Here is a 17,345-nt window from a genome sequence, read left to right as displayed (position 1 = left end):
GCTGTGTGTACTGAATCGAATGCTGTGTGTACTAAATCAAATGCATTAGTTACAGAATCGAATGCTGTGTGTACTAAATCAAATGCATTAGTTACAGAATCGAATGCTGTATGTACTGAATCGTATTCAGTAAGTACTGTTACAGTATGTAATTTAACATGCATGCAACATCTTTATAGAGCTTGTTGGGTATACAGGAAACTGCACCCTCCTCAGCACACTTTACTGTGAGCACTGTGTGTTCTGGTAGCTGCATTTTCCAGGCATCCATCAAACCCAGATTCATCCATCAGCTTGTCAGCATGATTCATTGCTCCAGAGACGACATTTCCACTACTCCGGAGTCCAGCGGCGGTGCTTTCCACCAGTCCAGCCAACACTCGGCACAGCGCATAGGCTTGTCTGCAGCTGCTCGGCCATGGAAACCCACCTCACGAAGCTCTGACGCTCGGTCCTCGTGCTGATGTCGCTTCCAATGGCAGTTTGTAACACTGTACTGAGTGATGCAGCTGAGGATAACTCGCCATCTTCTCACTTGCTTTTAGAACTCAGTTTGTGTGGTCTTCAACTTTGTGGCTGAGATCTTCTTGCTCCTAGTTGCTTCTAGATGCTTCCATGTCATATCATAATTATTGCACTTAGAGTCGTTAGAACTATCAATGCAGAATCTTTGAAAACTGACGAATGGCTAGATGCTTGACCTTATGCACCTGTTCGCACTGGGCATGGCAATGATCCGGATGGGCGTCCATGTACTTATTGTGTATTTACCTGATAAAAATGGTCGCTTCTTCTTCAGGGGCATTCACTAAATCCTGGGGTTTCGTCACCACGACGTAAAGTGGGCATCTTGGGAAAAACGCCCTCTTTCAAAAAAAAACCCCAGCATACTACGAAGGACAAAACAGTCATACAGGTAGATTTATTTTAGAAAACAAATAAACAACCAAAAACTACGCGTATGCTTAGGGTTAGGTTATCAAATAGGCCACGCCTACCCGATGACGCAATATCTGTTACGCTGTTCTGACATCCCTGGGAAAAAGTGCATCCCCTTCTGCAGGACCTGCTTCATCAATCCTAGTGCCCTACACCTGGTTGGAGTCTCGTTGCCCGGTGTGCACCATGCTGGGGATTTATCTGCATGGACAGCCAGTGATTATTGTGAATGGAGCTGAATGGAGACTATCACGCCTTCTTTGGACCACTGTTGCGTCAGCTTTGTGCTCAGGTCTTCGTCAGCGTCCATTTGAAGACTTCAGCAGGAAGGAAACAGTGTTTGTAATGAACTCAGAAATTGTGCTGATCTGTCGGTTCCTCAGGAGCTCTCGGTCACACAATTCCACTGGGCTACAAACCGTTGTGGGAATGACATTATTATTGACATGATTATTAATAATGTCATTCCCACAACGGTTTGTAGTCCAGTGGAATTGTTTCATTCTTGTTATAGTGCCGGACAAAACTTCGGCACGTAACTTGTCCCGCAGCTTTTGTCCTAGACCCATGAATGAGGTGTCAAATTGACTGGCTCATTGAGCAGAGGTGTGCTATGACTTTTATAAGCGATCGGAATTCTGGAATTCCTGGTACGGAAGCTCAAAGTGTTTTTTTTTCCTATAGACTTCCATTATAAATTTTGGAGGTTTATAACTCGGCAAGATTTCGAGCGATTCACACCAAACTCAACCAGCGCCTTTAGGACCTTACTCCGGACAAAGTTCAAATAGCAACTTTTGTCCAAAAGTATTGGCACCTCACTGGGTATTCACGTGATGTCACGTGTAGCCCGCCCCCAAAATAAGCGAAATCAAGACGTTAGCACAACACGGACATGTCAGATATCAAAACACTCAGCAGGATGAGGGGAACTTGCCACGTGCAAGCACCATTCACATTTTCTTCAGGAAATGTACATTCTAGTTTACACTATTATTTCCTGTCCAGTGTCTCACACACATGAGGATGAGGTTCACTTCTGAGTCTGGATCCTCCCGAGGTTTCTTCCTCATATCATCTCACCATTATAACCTCAGGCTTAATGATCAGGGATAAAGGTTAGAGATAAACAGTAACTTAATTTGAACCTTAATTTGTTTAATTATGTCGCTTTGTAGAAGCCAACATTCTGTTTTCCTATTTAAGCTTAGACAAAAAATTTTCAAGAGTAACTCCTCCTAGGGCTTTTGAGCCACATGAACCAAATTCGGATATGTGGTAGACCCTGGTCTGAAGTTTGTTGCTATTACTTTTCTAAGCGATCCGAGTACCAGTACTTCCGGTACCGGCTCTCAAAATGGCCTTTTTCCCCATACACTCCCATTATAACCTTTGGAGGTTTATAACTCTGCAAAGCTTTCAAACTCTCTACACCAAACTCAGACAGCTCCTTTAGGGTGATACTCTGAACAAACTCTTAAATCGGTGTACCGACTGGCCTTTAGGTTGTGCCGCAGCCCCGCCCCCCAAAATATGCAAAATCAAAAAACTTTTTACAACATGGACATGTGACATATCAAAACACTCAGAACAACGAGGGGAACTTCCTCACGGGTATTCTAATGACATCACATGTTCGTCTCCACTTACCTTCAAATGTTTTGGCAACCTAGCTTTCTGTTTACTTTCTTCCAAAAGTAACACTGACCCTTATGTCCACTCGCCTCCAAAAAGCACCGGCCTTTGCGAATACTTGCATCGTCAAAGCCAACATCCAAGTTTGTCGCGACGAACTTTACAAATCTAGTTTATTCTGTTTTTATACTTTGAGCTGCTTTAAAACACTGTGAATCGTTAGAAGCGCTGAAATTGAATCGGAATTTAATCGAAAAAAAAACCCCCCACAAACATTACACGATAGATTTAGAAAGAGCAAGGAAAAAACCCCGTGTCCGCTTGTACTGACGGGCAAAAAGCTTCTCCATTAGCCGAGGAAGCTATTAGTCAGCTAATGAATATTGATAAACATCGAGGAGAGGTTGGAGAGCGGTTTATGGAAACGATCTCTGAAGATTATATAGGCATGACTTTCAGTGTCAACATCTCCTGAGACGTGTTTCCTGGACATTTATGAATAATGCAGTAACGCACACAAACGATAAGAAGCAGGACCTTTGGAGGATGCCTCTAAGACGTGTGTGTTCTTGTACGCGTGTGTGTGTGTGTGTGTGTGACAAGGATTTCAAACGGATGAAAAGTTCGCTTTCACATAATGTATTTTTAAAGAATCTGTATTAACTGCATACATTTTAGTGCTGTACCGGAATATAGGAGTGTGTGTGTGTGTGTGTGTGTGTGTGCTGCTTTGGTGTGTGAGTGTATCCTATTCAATGATAATACAGGATTTGGCTGGAGGCCAGCAAGTCGGCGCTCGTGTCCCTTTACGTCCTTGCTGTTCTGATGGAGAAAGCCCGATTGGATGAACTCCAGAGACGCATCACCAGCTTTGCTTCTCTTCTCTTGCTATATTAGCACTTCAGACCGTTCCACAGTCGCTGTGTGGCTCACGTGTGTAGACACGGCATAGTGTGTTACACAGGTCTGACAAGCAGGTGACGCTTTATAGAGCAGGTGATGCTTTTTAGAGCTTTATCTATGTGAAATATTTCCCTGTGTGATTATAAACTGAACAGAATCCTGTGTTTGTGTGGTCAGAGGTTTCACACTGCTCCTACTGCCCCCCGGAGGGGTAACACTGAATTCTGGCTCTTCAGAATCTGCCCTTGTGTCACACTGTACGTTCCTAAACCCTGCTGTAACCTTCTTCTCATTTGCATATTCACGCATCGACGACCCTGATTGGATGAATCCGGCGTGCGGCCGCTTTAAATAACGTCTCGTCTCACGCTTTCACGTCGGTGAGGAAAAAAGTTGGTCTCTGTGCTTCTGCACCCGAGCAGGTTCTGTTATCTTTCACAGCTTTCTCATCTTTTTTGTCCTGTTTAACTTTGTCCTGTAGTCCACCAGACGTCCCTTCGTCCGTATCCGACTTCCTCTAATGTTTCGGCGTGACGTATTTCCCCCTCTCTACACCGCGCACTTCTGTGATGTTCGGCGTTTTGTCTCCTGACTCTATCTACAGAGTCATTTCTGTTAAGTGTCTCTACGTCCTGGTTTTCACCTGATACGAGGCACAGAGGCGCTGTTCGGGTTCCGATTGGGTTTCTGTTGCTAAGCGACCAGCCCTAACGTTCTAACAGCGCGTGGTTTCACACTGTACACTTTCAACACCGCCGTGTGGAGTTAACACCGTAAAAGCCGAGCTGACTCTGATTAATAACTCCTGAGGTAAAGACCTGCTCTATAACCTCACTACTACATTACACTTCTGAAACATTCCAAGCTACAAGCTCCGCCCCTCTCTCTACTAAACCAATTTTCTATACGAATCCTCAAACAGACGGATCTTCCTTTCTTGTATTTGTCCGAGTGTATTTCAGCGACGGTGCGCCTGCACTCAGATATAAACGGATCAGTTCAGCCAGAGGAAATATAAAAGAGAGACGGAGAGCAGGAATGAAATGAAATGAAGAAGCAACACGTTGTCAGCTCGGCGTATTGTCAGGCGCTGCTTGTGTGACAGCTGCTCGAGTCTCAAGCCATCCACAGTGTGAGTGTAATCAGTGTGCAGGAAACGGAACAGCTGCACTGAGCTCTGGCGTCTATTCTACGCGTCTCAGGAACATTACAGGAGCGACAGACGCCGCGCTTCCAGAGGTTTCCTCTTAGTCTGTGTTGTGGTGATGATGATGATGATGATGATGATGATGATGATGATGGGAACGCTGTCTAACACGTCACTGAAATGTGAGAGGTTGAAGGCTATAACTTACAATCTACATCATGTCCATCCTCATAAGTGAACCGTTATGTACGAGGGGGCGGAGCCATGCTGAAAGACACCACGCCCATTAAGATAAAAACATTTCCTCACAAACTTTGCATTGTGATGCTTCCTGTTCTCTGATTGATGCCTTTCGTCTTCCTCTTCCTCTTGGCAGATCGCACCCAGTCGATTGTGTTCGAACGGCACGGCCGATCGCCGCGACCGAGGCGAGGACGGAAACGACTCGGCTAATCGACGCACTTAATTATTTCCTTCCCGACCTTTTAACGAGGCAGTTCTCGGGAATCCGACAGCGTGGGCGTAAACACATTGCACTGTGGTGTACCTGCTGAACATAAATCGTCTCGCCGTCGTCGTCCGCTTTGGCTCGGATGTCTCCGAATAAGACGTTTCATTGACCTCAGCTAATTATATCCTTCCTGCAGTTCTTTTTCACACGTTTCCTGGCTGGCGGCGTAATTGTGTAATTGTGGTTTGAACGTGTCAGAGAGCAGAGAGGAGACGCTGATCTGACGGACATAATCCACCTCATCATCTGTCTGAATTATCGTTAACATATCGTTAAACAATCCTGAGATAAAGCTTATCCTAATATAATGCTCTCTCTCTCTCTCTCTCTCTCTCTCTCTCTCTCTCTCTCTCTCTCTCTTTCCATCTTTGTGTCTGTCTGGTTCTTTACACAGTATCATGTGGAGCGATCGCTTCTCCCTGATTATATAGCAATGATCCAGTCAGCATAGGAAGCGCAGGTGTTTCGATCTCTCGCAGGTGCTGAATGCTCACAGCATTTGTGATCTCTCGCAGGTGTTTTGATCTCTCGCGGGTGTTTTGATCACCCGCGGGTGTTTTGATCTCTCGCGGGTGTTTTGATCTCCCGCGGGTCTTTTGATCTCTCGCAGGTGTTTTGATCTCTCGCAGGTGTTTTGAATGCTCACAGCTTTTGTAAACTCTCGCAGATGTTTTGATCTCTCGCAGGTGTTTTCATCTCTCGCAGGTGTTTTCATCTCTCGCAGGTGTTTTCATCTCTCGCAGGTGCTGAATGCTCACAGCTTTTTTGATCTCTCGCAGGTGTTTTGAATGCTCACAGCTTTTGTAAACTCTCGCAGATGTTTTGATCTCTCGCAGGTGTTTTGATCTCTCGCAGGTGTTTTCATCTCTCGCAGGTGTTTTGATCTCTCGCAGGTGTTTTGAATGCTCACAGCTTTTGTAAACTCTCGCAGATGTTTTGATCTCTTGCAGGTGTTTTGATCTCTCGCAGATGTTTTGATCTCTCGCAGGTGTTTTGATCTCTCGCAGGTGTTTTGAATGCTCACAGCTTTTGTGAACTCTCGCAGGTGATTTGAACTCTCACTGGTGGTATTATCAGTCCCTCTGAAAATTCCAAGATGTTTTTGTGAATGTTGTGTCCAAAGACGCTTGATGGTGTGCCGCTTTTTTTTTTTGTTTGAAGAGATTTGTGTGCTTTTTTCTTTTTTTTCTTCTTTCAATCTCACCCCAGTGAGACACATCTGTTTCTACTTTCTCTGAGAGCTGTACTTATGTTCCACACATGAATAGAAGTGGACTTTGGCTGAATGCGTGATGACATCACACGCCACGTCTCGGGAACAAATCTGAGGAAATCTGCGGTCATCTTTAAAAAATCACCAAGCTCATCCGAATGTCACGGAGTTCCCAGAGAACAAAAAAATCCTGGAGGAACTGAATTATTACAAACTTTTCTATTCTCCTTAAATCTGAAATGGTAGAATTGCTTGTTTTGCTTTTTTCTGATTAAGAAACCACTGGACACTTTATTTCTTATTTTCTAGAATAAATGGGAATTTTTCTTTCAAGTCATTATTTTTTTAGTAAGTACAAAGACTTATCCATGTGCCCATTTTATGAAACTGATATCTTTCTAAATAACCATAATATCTATATAAAATCTAAATAACGCTCATTTTAGGTTTCTATTTAGTTCAAATTTGACACAAACGCTGGAAAAATATAGAATTAAACAAAAACAATTTCTCTCTCTCTCTCTCTCTCTCTCACTCACACACACACACACACACACACACACACACACACACACACACACACACACACACACACACACACGCACACTTTTTATTATACTTAATTAACTGTGCAAAAATGGACTTTGCTGTTTATTCATTTGAAAGTATGTTTATTCATTGGAAAGTATTAAGGATAAGTTAAGCTTATATTTATTTATTTATTTATTTATTTATTTATTTATTTATTTTTTACCCAAATCAAACCAAATGAAATATTTGTTTGTATTTTAAATGTAAATTAGGATCGATTCATTATTTATTCACACTCGTTCATTTCTGTTAAATTTTCCTTGTCGTGAAAAATGATTTTTACTGGATGAATCTGACCGCATAAAAAGTGTGTTATTAGCAAAAACACATCCAGGTTGTCGTTACTGACGAGTTTCCTGTTCAGCGTGATGACGTTAAACGTCCCAGACGTCCTCACATCAGAACCACCGTTTAAAGGCCGGGTCTCCTTTTTGAGAAACGCTTCAGAAAACAGAGTCGGGCCGAATAATCGTGTAGCCAATGAGCAGAAAGGGGCGGGTCTTGTCAATACGGGCAGAGAGAGTGTTCAGTGCGCATGTGTGACATTAGCAGAAAGCGGTTTTAACATCGACATGGAGGATAAAAACAAAGAAAGAAAGAGAAGAAAGACTTACGATAAGGCAAGAAGTAGGACGTGTTAATATAGGATCAGCTTTCCAGCGCTGGAGAGAACTGAAGGAGCAGGAAGTCGGCCACATATTCACAGGTTGGAGTTTCCCGAGTCAATAACTCCTGAGCTAAACGCTGTTACTACACAAATAACACCTCTTTTCTATCGTAGTAATGTAGAGAGGCAGCTACAACCGCGTTTTGTGTAGTAACAGCGTTTAGCTCAGGAGTTATCGACTCGGGAAACTCCGACCTGTGAATATGTGGCCGACTTTACTTAAGACGCCGAGGCGCTTTTTTCCTTCTCGATAGGTGAGTAACGTTGGTTTTGCTTTGTTACACAGAACTAATATATGCCTTTGTCCTTTACATCATTATGCTTGTGTGTCATTTTTGCTTGTTTGTTTATCTACAATCGTATTGTTCTTCCCTTCAGCTATGATAAAGACACATTTCTTTCCGTTAGTCGCCTGGGTTACGTATGTATGTGTGGGCGGAGCTAACAATACAGGGGTGGGACCCATTTGGGTTAGGGGCGTTTTTGTTCTGGTGATTTTATATGTCAACATTGGCTTTCAAAAATCGGAGACCCCACCTATAAAGACGAGTGTTATTTTACTGATGAATTTTACGTTGTAGAATATTAAAATTCACTGACTTCAGGAGATCGATGGTTGTGCTGATATGCGAACTCATTTCCGGCTTTCAGGACTCGTTCCCGTGGCACTCTATCATCATAATATTTGTAAAAGTAAACCGAATAAAACAAATAAAACGAAGGAGCAAAGTAACCAGTACGGTTCACAACCCGAAGCTGAGAAAGCCTGGAAGATTAAACAGGATTCAAACAGACTGGAGGTTTATCAGTCCATCCTGTCAATCAAACCGTGCTCACAGCCCCCGAGCTCCTCACCTCCGAGATCCCGGCGTCTTAAAGCAGGATGAAATGTTTAATAAAACTGACTTCTTTGATTGAAGTCAGCTCCTGTAATCGTTAACACGGCCAGCATTTTTGAAGTGGTTGAACATGTCGAGAATATTGTGGCGTATTTCCTAGAGCTGATGATCGACATGCTCCATCATGGGATGGCGGTATCTCCGAGCCCGCAGCGCCGCTTTCATTAATAATTCATTCCGACGTCCGGGCGATCGGCGCAGAGAGAGCGCTCGAGTTCAGTTTAGCCTGCAGCAAGACCGTAATACAAGCAGATTGGTACAAACTGCAGTGCCGGACACGCCAGAAAAACGTCATGCCTTCTTTTTTCCGTTTCCTCGTTTACTTCACGAGCAACATGTTGATTAAATATTTCCGCTGATGCCCTTACGGAGGCAAACACGCTGAAGCTGACAGTCGAGACCTTTTAGTGAATCATATGCTTTGCGATTTTGTCCCTACAGCTTTGAACCTGTCACGTGACACACGTTTGCAGCCTGAGCCAGTCATAGTGCTAATAATACATACAGTATGAAGCAATTTCTACTCTATATACTTAATGACTCATTATAATCATTAATCAGAACTGATTCTAAACAAAGGAGCGGTGAACAAAACACCACGATTTCAGCACTGATTCATTAAGATGCACTTTGAAAATACGATTTATATTTACAAGTGTTTTGTTTTCAGTGATCAGGTCAGGATTTGAGTGGTGATTGGTCAGTGTGGTGATTGGTCAGTGTGGTGATTGGTCAGGATTTGTGTGATGATTGGTCAGTGTGGTGATTGGTCAGTGTGATGATTGGTCAGTGTGGTGATTGGTCAGTGTGGTGATTGGTCAGGATTTGTGTGATGATTGGTCAGTGTGGTGATTGGTCAGTGTGATGATTGGTCAGTGTGGTGATTGGTCAGGATTTGTGTGATGATTGGTCAGTGTAGTGATTGGTCAGTGTGGTGATTGGTCAGGATTTGAGTAGTGATTGGTCAGTGTGGTGATTGGTCAGTGTGGTGATTGGTCATTGTGGTGATTGGTCAGGATTTGTGTGGTGATTGGTCAGTGTGGTGATTGGTCAGTGTGGTGATTGGTCAGGATTTGTGTGATGATTGGTCAGTGTGGTGATTGGTCAGTGTGGTGATTGGTCAGTGTGGTGATTGGTCAGGATTTGAGTGGTGATTGGTCAGTGTAGTGATTGGTCAGTGTGGTGATTGGTCAGTGTAGTGATTGGTCAGGATTTGAGTGGTGATTGGTCAGGATTTGAGAAGTGATTGGTCAGTGTGGTGATTGGTCAGTGTGGTGATTGGTCAGGATTTGAGTGGTGATTGGTCAGTGTAGTGATTGGTCAGGATTTGAGTGGTGATTGGTCAGGATTTGAGAAGTGATTGGTCAGTGTGGTGATTGGTCAGGATTTGAGAAGTGATTGGTCAGTGTGGTGATTGGTCAGGATTTGTGTGGTGATTGGTCAGTGTGGTGATTGGTCAGTGTGGTGATTGGTCAATGTGGTGATTGGTCAGGATTTGAGAAGTGATTGGTCAGTGTGGTGAGTGGTCAGGATTTGTGTGGTGATTGGTCAGTGTGGTGATTGGTCAGTGTGGTGATTGGTCAGGATTTGTGTGGTGATTGGTCAGTGTGGTGATTGGTCAGGATTTGTGTGGTGATTGGTCAGTGTGGTGATTGGTCAGGATTTGTGTGGTGATTGGTCAGTGTGGTGATTGGTCAGGATTTGAGTGGTGATTGGTCAGTGTGATGATTGGTCAGTGTGGTGATTGGTCAGGATTTGAGTGGTGATTGTTCAGAGTGGTGATTGATTAGGTCATGAGTCGTTATTGTCAGGTTATAGGTTGTGATTGGTCAAAGTGATGATGGGTGTGAGTGATGGGTCAGAGTGGTGATTCGTCAGTTTATATGTGGTGATTGGTCAGGCTTTGAATGGTGATTGGTCAGAGTTATGATTGTTCAGCATTGATCAGAGTGGTGATTGGTCAGGTTATAAGTTGTTATTGGTCAAAGTGGTGATTGTTCAGGATTGATTAATGATTGATCAGAGTGGTGATTTAATGATTGATCAGAGTGGTGATTTAATGATTGATCAGAGTGGTGATTAATGATTGATCAGAGTGGTGATTTAATGATTGATCAGAGTGGTGATTAATGATTGATCAGAGTGGTGATTTAATGATTGATCAGAGTGGTGATTTAATGATTGATCAGAGTGGTGATTGGTCAGGTTATAAGTTATTACTGAATTTATTACCGGGTGATTTTTCCCATAATGTTATGCTCCATAGTTTATAGTTAATATTTAATTCTGATTATATCATTAGAGTGGTGATTGGTCGGTGGCGATCGGTCTGGTCATGGGTTGAGGCATCAGCATTTTTAAAGAATCTTATCTTTTTTTAGAGAAAAGTGTTTGACCTTAAGGTCTCTCAGATCTATGTACATATATGAAAAAAAAAAACATTTTCCAATTTCCTGTTGTAGCTCTTTTATTTCAGATTATGTCTCTTTAGTTGCTTCTATAGTGTGCAGTAGAGGTGTGACTCTCAGCCTGGTTATGAGCAGAGCACTGAAAGTCCTAGAACATATGATCTCTTTAAAAGATGGCTGCCTTTTAGCTCCACTGCTGGAGACAATCAGGGGACTCGGGCTACTGAAGAGGGTGATCATATTTTATTTAGGTTTTCCTCACAGAGCTTCTTTTAAAACGGGATTCTTGTGCCTAACCGCTCGCAGTGTCACGTCGAGGCTCGTGTCGCTTCCACCTTCTGCAGTTTGGAAAAACAACACAAAACATTAAACAAACCGAGTGTGAATCCTTTTTAATCCTCCATCATTCGAGACCGCGCCAAAGGCGAGGGATCATCTTTTATTTATGGCGGGTCCTCGTGAACGTGCGAGCGGTCGAGCTTCTGCGCTTTCGCAAAGATTCGACGGTTTTAATCTTTTAATAAAGTTTGTAATCTAAATGGGACAGTGTAGTTTATTGTGTTCAGACAGAAGAGATACAGTGTGTGGTGTTTTAGTCTTTCCTGGCTTCGGGCAGTAGAAGGATATGAGCCCAAAAACTAGACTTTCCTCCTGCTTTATTGTGGATCATTGAATGTCTTTATCGTGTCTCACTCCACATCAGTGTTAATATGCAGCTCATATGTTTGTATGTTCAGAGTAAATGTTGAGATCAAACCCATTTCTGCTCTCGGAGCTGCTCCGAGTGTTTGTTCGGGATGCACTTATTTCCAGGGATTTCAGAACAGCGGAACAGATATCGCGTCATCGGGTAGGCGTGGCCTATTTGATAATCTAACCCTAACGGAAGTTTTTCATTGTTTATAGTAAGATAATAAAGCATAATAGATATACAATATAAAATCGTAGGTATGCAATTTTTTTTTTTGAAAAAGGCCATTTTTCCAAGACCTCCAGAAACATGCTCACTTTACGTCGTGGTAACGAAACCCCGGGTACTCCGGTTTCCTCCCCCGGACCAAAGACATGCATGGTAGGTTGATTGGCATCTCTGGAAAATTGTCTGTAGTGTGTGAGTGTGTGAGTGAAATGAGAGTGTGTGTGTGCCCTGTGATGGGTTGGCACTCCGTCCAGGGTGTATCCTGCCTCGATGCCCGATGACACCTGAGATAGGCACAGGCTCCCCGTGACCCGAGAAGTTCGGATAAGCGGTAGAAAATGAATGAATGAATGAATGAATGAACGTCCATTCTGCTGGTGTAATGGAGGACTAGTGTACTATGAAAAAGGGTTAAATAAAATAAATAAATAGAAATCAAAATTTCACATCTAGAGGTCAGTGTGTGTATCTGTGATAAGGCTGATTATAAAATGATATGATTACTGAATTTATTACCGAATGATTTTCCCCATAATGTTATGCTCCATAGTTTATAATTATTCTTTACTTCTGATTATATCTCTCTTTTTTTGTTAATCAATAACGTTACACCAAGTTTTTCATTCATTTAGAGCAATAATTATCGTGATGCGTCTGTGAAAGTTCTAAACAGTCAAGATATAAAGCGAGGCTGCTATAGAAACCTACAGCATATTAAAATGAAAGCATCGATATAAACCTGTGATTTACATGACCGAGTGGATGGACGGATGGATGGATGAGGGATGCGTTTACAGCTAAACGGATGAATGGATGGGATGACGGATGGATGGATGGATGGAAGTTGTGATAGATGGTTGAATGGATGGATAAATAGATGGATGGATGGTCAGTCTGAGGACACTCCATAGAGTTTGCTTCTCAGACCATGTTCTTATCCAGAAGAGATTTTGTCACTATTTATACTGTGTAGGATAAGAGGATAAGTGCTACAGAAGATGGATGGATGGATGGATGGATGGATGGATGGATGGATGGATGGATGGCTAGAATGAAGGAGCATCTGATTGTTTTCTCATCATTTCACTTTCATTCCCAGAAAAGCTTTTGACACTTCACCTTCTGACCCATCACTGATCAGAACCGCAAAATTCCACATAGCTGTGATTTGAGGAAGTCGTGGCCTAAAGGTTAGAGAGTTTGACTCCTTACCCTAAGGTTGTGGGTTCGAGTCTCGGGCCGGCAATACCACGACTGAGGTGCCCTTGAGCAAGGCACCGAAAGCCCCCACCCCTACTGCTCCCAGGGCGCCGCAGCATAAATGGCTGCACACTGCTCCGGGTGCGTGTTCACGGTGTGTGTGTGTGTGTGTGTGTGTGTGTGTGTGTGTTCACTGCTGTGTGTGTGTGTTCACTTTGGATGGGTTAAATGCAGAGAACGAATCCTGAGTCACGTATGTCACGTCACTGTCATATCATAGTAATCGCTAATAACCGTGAAGCACGTCAGCTCGGATATAATCGGACGCGACCGGTCCAATCATGACCGAGACCATCAGGAGTGTCAGGAAGAGCTGTGCTACAGCGACGTCCTGTACAGCTGTATGTCACGTCACTTCACTTCACTATAATTGATATGAATATATAATTAATATAATTAATACGAATCTCAGTAGCGAGTGAGACGATGACTGAATGTAAAGGTCTTTCTATCAGAGAGCAACTAAGCATCACTTGTTTTAAGGACTAAGGCCGCATCGTGCCATAATGCTTAATTAAACAACTGTAATTCTCATAATCTAATACGTGTGTGTGTATCGGATTCGGAGTAACTCGGGAATCGTACCTCGTCGGGATTAATGAAAGAAAGCGGCTCAGAAAGAATTAAAAAGGTTTGAGAATATGAAGCTTTTTTTTATTTATTTGGTAAAAAAAAAATGTTGCATCAGGCAGCTGAAGCTTTGTAATTAAAGATCAGTGTGTGTAGTGTTGAGTGTAAGGCATACGTCGTACTGTGCATGTGCGGCGTGTGTGCTACGAGAGGTTTCTGATGCTAATCGTGACTACAAGCTGCCACTGTGGAGAGGTTAATTAGGAAGGTGACAGGGGAAAGAATAAGCAGACGGTAAAGAAGGCGTCAGGACGCGAGCGTACGCCGAATCGTACAGCGGTTCCTATCGGCTATACAGTACATGCTCACTGCATAGGGGACTGTCACGCCATACTGTCACCCATTTTCCATTTTTCCTTCTCTATCCTTGCTTTCACACCATGACCTGATGGAGAAGGTGTAAGTTCAGAGAGGAGCTTCGGTTCTAGCGGACTAACAACGACGGAGCAAATGAAGAAAATAAATTTACTTACTGTATGCAGCACTTTTTATGAGAATGAATCATTTACACTGTGTAGGGTGCATGCTACAGAAGATGTGGTAGCCTAGTGGTTTAGGTGTCGGGCTACCAATCGGAAGGTTGTGAGTTTGGTCCCAGGTCTACCAAGCTGCCCCTGAGCAAGGCCCTTAACCTTCAATTGCTCAGCTGTATAAAAATAAATAAATGAGGTAATGGAGGTTACTCTGGATAAGGGTGTCTGCCAAATGCTGTAAAGGTAAGATGGATGGATGGACGGATGGATAAGGAACTCCCCTGAGTGTTATCCCCTCGTTTCACCTTCACTCGTTTTTGACGCTCAACCTTCCGACCAATCTCTGATCAGAGTCCCAAAATTTCCCATAGCTGTGGTATCACAGTAAGAGGACACGTTTGCCATGAAGACATGAACATCTATGTTCGTGGAAGACAAGACCCAAGGATTCCCAGATCAGGGGTGTCCAGTGTCATCTGGAAAGGGCTGGTGGGAGCAGGGTTTCATTCCAACCAAGCGAAAGCCAAACCGGAGTCTACTGAAAATCTGAGGGATCAGCTGGTGGCCAAAAGCATAGCATGATGCCTCCACCAGCTCATCTTTTCCTGGTGCCATGAACATGATTCATCAGACCACACCTCCGTGTTCCATTGCTTCATGGCCCAGTTCTGATGCTCACCTGCTCGCTATATAAGCTCCGGCACTCTTGTAAGCATCAAGTCTTGGGTGTCCATGACCCTGTCGCCGGTTCGCGTGTTGTCCTTCACCGGAGCACTTTTGGTGGGTTCTGCGTAACCGCTGTGTACCGAAAACACCCCACAACACCCAAAGTTCTGGAGGTGATCTGACCCAGTCGGCTAGAGTTCACAATTTGCCAAAGTCGCTCGGATCCAAACCCCGTCGTCCATTTGTCCCTCCTCCAACACGTCAACTGACTGTTCCCGTGGTGCCGAATACATCCCAGCCCATTGTTATTCACATAACTGGTTAGTGGTGTATATGTTCATGTAGATGTTACACTGACTGTGTCTATTTATATCGTCTCTGCAGGTTCACACCTTAAATTAAAGGCTTCTATTGCTGGGAAACCGTTAAAGGTTCTATGTGGAATGAGACATCAGAGGACTTCCACACAGAACCCCAGAACTATCCATGAAACCCTTAGAAGGGTCCACCAATTCAGCACATGTGATGTGGTAGCTCAGTGGTTAAGGCGTCCGACTACTGATCGGAAGGTCATCGGTTCGAATCCCAGGTCCACCAAGTTGCCACTGCAGGGCCCCTGAGGAAGGCCCTTAACCCTCAATTGCTCAGGTGTATAAACTGTCTAAAATAAGAAAAATGTAAGTCACTCTGGATAAGAGTGTCTGCTAAATGCTGTAAATGCTCTCACAGGTAAAGTCACACGATTTCTATAACTTTTTATACACACACACACACACACACACACACACACACACACACACACACACACACACACACACACCCAGTCTCATTCCAGCAGGGATTGATACAGCCAAAGCATGACGAGTGCGTCTGATTGAATGATGAATCGATGAGGACGTATCGTTTTCAGGCGGGTTCGATGAAAGGTGTGGAGAATCGTGAAAGATGAGTAAAAAAAAATAGAGATAAATAGAGAGAGAAAAAGGAGTCAAAACTGCACACAAACACACACACACACACACACACACACACACACACACACACACACACACACACTCTCTCATATAGCATACACCATGCTCGTCAGTATACCAAATGACCCATGAAAACTCGATGAGAGAGAAGAAGAACGAACAAATCCTCACGTTATAATAAAGCTAATAAGCCCTATTCAGACTCGATTAGCTTGATCGGAGGTTTTTCCGCTCTTTCTTTGGAATTCTGTATCGTCCGCCTTCTGCGTACGCGAGTCAGCGAATGCCTAGTGTCTCTGTGATTGACAGGTGTGAGTGCGTGATGCAATCCTTCTCACCTAGGATGAATTACTGCCAATAAAAACTGCCAGCAAACGATCAATCAAGTTTCAGTGACTATTAGCATGTGCACGTCTCGTCTCGGTGACTATTAGCGTGTGCACGTCTCGTTTCAGTGACTATTAGCATGTGCACGTCTTGTCTCGGTGACTATTAGCGTGTGCACGTCTCGTCTCAGTGACTATTAGTGTGTGCACGTCTCGTCTCGGTGGCTATTAGCGTGTGCACGTCTCGTTTCAGTGACTATTAGCATGTGCACGTCTCGTCTCGGTGACTATTAGCATGTGCACGTCTCGTCTCGGTGACTATTAGCATGTGCACGTCTCGTCTCGGTGACTATTAGCATGTGCACGTCTCGTCTCGGTGACTATTAGCATGTGCACGTCTCGTCTCAGTGACTATTAGCATGTGCACGTCTCGTCTCGGTGACTATTAGCATGTGCCCGTCTTTGTATGTAATGCATCTCCAGGGCTGTCAAGTGTCACGCATTTCGGTCTTTTGTCACGCTCCCGCCACACATCGTATTTCTCACGCAGAAAAACTTACCAGTTATGTATATCGTCGCTATTTTCAAGACTTTAGATTGGTTAATAACTTGTAAAAATAACAGACCCACGTGGGGACTGACTGATAGCATCGATATGTGAAAAAATATGAAATTGACAAAATTTGGACTTACGAGGTTTCGCCCGAACAGCGACGATATATTTAATCTGTCGCGGCGCCCAAAACGTATCTGTCCGCACCGCTGTCTCTATGGAATAGGGCAGGTATCAAGCGAGTCTCCCCTGGAGCTCTTAGTCGAGCCTGACACTTATCAGCCAATCAAAATAAAGAGGCTACACAACAGCCAATCAGAAAATAGCACTATTGTATCTGGGTAAGATTTAACGCAACAACCAAAGTAAAAATAAAACATATTCATTAGCGAGGGTATTTTCGATGGTCGGTTTGAACAAAACCTCAACACGAAACAGCTCGTCTCTGGACGGGACATTGTCCTCGATCATGACCCTAAACGTGGGGGTTTGGAGATGTCCCCCTGCCTGTCTTCAAAACTTGAGAGCCCTGTATCTCATTCGGCTGGCTAACTAACTAGTGCATCATACTTAGAGTAGTTATTACAATATGTTACTGTAGCTACCGAGTTTTAAGGTTCCTGAGCAACAA

At 43.7% G+C, this 17,345-nt stretch overlaps 1 protein-coding gene across 1 annotated transcript in view; it reads left to right on the top strand.

The window, feature by feature from the left end:
* chrm3a (cholinergic receptor, muscarinic 3a) overlaps positions 1–17,345 on the top strand; it is a 133,954-nt gene that overhangs the window by 7,348 nt on the left and 109,261 nt on the right. The gene's annotated exons all lie outside the window — the stretch shown is intronic.

The sequence above is a fragment of the Tachysurus fulvidraco genome, chromosome 12 (assembly GCF_022655615.1).
Source record: "Tachysurus fulvidraco isolate hzauxx_2018 chromosome 12, HZAU_PFXX_2.0, whole genome shotgun sequence".
Lineage (NCBI taxonomy): Eukaryota > Metazoa > Chordata > Actinopteri > Siluriformes > Bagridae > Tachysurus > Tachysurus fulvidraco.
The sequence above is the reverse complement of the archived record's forward strand: the minus strand, read 5'-3'. Positions and strand labels throughout refer to the sequence as shown.